Source organism: Symphalangus syndactylus, chromosome 12 (assembly GCF_028878055.3).
Source record: "Symphalangus syndactylus isolate Jambi chromosome 12, NHGRI_mSymSyn1-v2.1_pri, whole genome shotgun sequence".
NCBI classification, from domain to species: Eukaryota; Metazoa; Chordata; class Mammalia; order Primates; family Hylobatidae; genus Symphalangus; species Symphalangus syndactylus.
Genome location: NC_072441.2, coordinates 46,698,944 through 46,701,485, shown reverse-complemented (window position 1 = coordinate 46,701,485; position 2,542 = coordinate 46,698,944). Strand labels below are relative to the sequence as shown.

The following is a 2,542-nucleotide window of genomic DNA, read 5'->3' as shown; positions in this document are numbered from 1 at the left end:
GTAGCATGTGTCAATACTTTACTCCTTTTTATGGCCGAATAACATTGTATTGTATAAGTAACCATATTTTTAAATGCATTCATCTGTTGACAGACATTTGGGTTGTTTCCACTTTTTGGCTCTTATGAACAATGCTGCTATTATTATTTGTGTATAGTTTTTTTTGAGGTGAAAGAAGACTTTTTTGTTTTGTTTTGTTTTCTTGAGACGGAGTCTCACTCTGTCGCTCAGGCTGGAGTGCAGTGGCGCGATCTTGGCTCACTGCAAGCTCCGCCTCCCGGGTTCACGCCATTCTCCTGCCTCAGCCTGTAGCTGAGACTACAGGCGCCCACCACCATGCCCGGCTAATTTTTTTGTATTTTTAGTAGAGACGGGGTTTCACCATGTTAGCCAGGATGGTCTCGATATTCTGACCTCGTGATCCACCCGCCTCGGCCTCCCAAAGTGCTGAGATCACAGGCGTGAACCACCACGTCCAGCCAAGGTGAAAGAAGTTTTAATGGAAAAATATGAAATGCTTTCTGAATATGCATGTCATTCTTGTGCAGGGGCCATGCTAATCTTCTCTGTATTGTACCAGTTTTATTAGGTTGGTGCAAATGTAATTGAGGTTTTTGCATTGTTGAAATTTGCTGTTTGATATTGGAATACTTTCTTAAATAAGCGTGGTTATGTTATACATCATTTTAATGCACATTTCTCGCTTTTGTCTTTTGCTAATGACTTATTGCTGTTTATTTTATATTTATTTTAGACTATGGAAATGAAGTTAGACAAAAAGAAAATTCGCTCAATTTTCTTATTTGAGTTCAAAATGGGTCGTAAAGCAGGGGAGACAACTTGGAACATCAACAATGCGTTTGGCCCAGTAACTGCTAATGAGCGAACGTACAGTGCAGTAATGGCTCAAGAAGTTTTGCAAAGGAGACGAGAGCCTTGAAGATGAGAAGCGTAGTGGCCGGCCATCGGAAGTTGACGGCGACCAACTGAGAGCAATCATCGAAGCTGATCCTCTTACAACTATATGAGAAGTTGCCAAAGAACTCAACGTCAACCATTCTATGGTCGTTCAGCATTTGAAGCAAATTGGAAAGCTGAAAAAGCTCCATAAGTGGGTGTCTCATGAGCTGAGCGAAAATCAGAAAAATCATTCTTTTAAAATGTCCTCTTCTCTTATTCTAAGCAACAACAACGAACCATTTCTAGATCGGATTATGACATGCGATGATTGTATACCACAAGCAGCAATGACCAGCTCATTGGTTAGACCAAGAAGAAGCTCCAGGCCAGGCACGGTGGCTTACGCCTGTAATCCCAGCACTTTGGGAGGCCGAGGCAGGTGGATCACGAGGTCAGGAGATCGAGACCATCCTGGCTAACACGGTGAAACCCCGTCTCTACTAAAAATACAAAAAATTAGCCGGGTGTGGTGGCGGGCACCTGTAGTCCCAGCTACTCGGGAGGCTGAGGCAGGAGAATGGCGTTAACCTGGGAGGTGGAGCTTGCAGTGAGCCGAGATGGTGCCACTGCACTCCAGCCTGGGCAGCAGAGCGAGATTCCCTCTCAAGAAAAAAAAAAAAGAAGAAGCTCCAAAGCACTTCCCAAAGCCAAACTTGCACCAGAAAAAGGTCATGGTCACTCTTTGTGGTCTGCGGCCGGTCTGATCCACTACAGCTTTCTGAATCCCGAGGAAACCATTACATCTAAGAAGTATGCTCAGCAAATCCATGAGATGCACCGAAAACTGCAATACCTGCAGCCGGCATTGGTCAACAGAAAGGGCCCAGCTGTTCTCCATGACAGCCTCACTTCGTGCGACTTCATGGTGCACAACCAATGCTTCAAAAGTTGAACAAATTCAGCTACGAAGTTTTGCCTCACCTGCCATATTCACCTGATATCTTGCCAACTGACTGCCACTTCTTCAAGCGTCTCAGCAACTTTTTTCAGGGAAAATGCTTCCACAATCAGCAGGATGCAGAAAATGCTTTACAAGGGTTCGTCGAATCCCGAAGCACGGATTTTTATGCTACAGGAATAAACAAACATATTTCTCGTTGACAAAAATATGTTGATTGTAATGGTTCTTATTTTGATGAATAAAGATGTGTTTGAGCTTAGTTATAATGATTTAAAATGTACGGTCTGAAGCCGCAATTACTTTTGCACCATCCTAACAGTATATGTGCTGCTAAAGCGAGCACTTATGTACAAATTTTGGTGTGGATATACACTTTTTCAATTCTCTTGGTTATATACCCAGAAGTAGAATTGCTTGGTCATAAAGTGGTTCAATCTTAAGGCCAAGGCTCCAGGGAAGATTTTAAGATTTTTTTAAACAGCAGTTTTAAATTCACAGCAAAATTTAGACATTACAGCGGTTTCCCATATACCCCTGCCCCCATCCGTGTGTAGTCTACCCCATTATTAACACAAGGAAGCTTCTGAATTGTCCATACCTCGGGGTGAATTGCTTCAAGCAGCCAATCAGATTAGTTTGGACTATGAACTTGAGGAAGAATTTTATTTAGGAAGCAGGGGA

At 43.0% G+C, this 2,542-nt stretch overlaps 1 non-coding gene and 1 pseudogene across 1 annotated transcript; one reads left to right on the top strand and one right to left on the bottom strand.

The window, feature by feature from the left end:
- Positions 1-503: 503 nt before the first annotated feature.
- LOC134734970 (U6 spliceosomal RNA) lies at positions 504-605 on the bottom strand. The gene has a single exon (XR_010117837.1). It is a non-coding gene; the product is annotated as a U6 spliceosomal RNA (small nuclear RNA).
- A 152-nt stretch (positions 606-757) lies between these two features.
- On the top strand, positions 758-2,103 carry LOC134734821 (histone-lysine N-methyltransferase SETMAR-like; annotated as a pseudogene).
- The last annotated feature ends 439 nt before the right edge of the window (positions 2,104-2,542 follow it).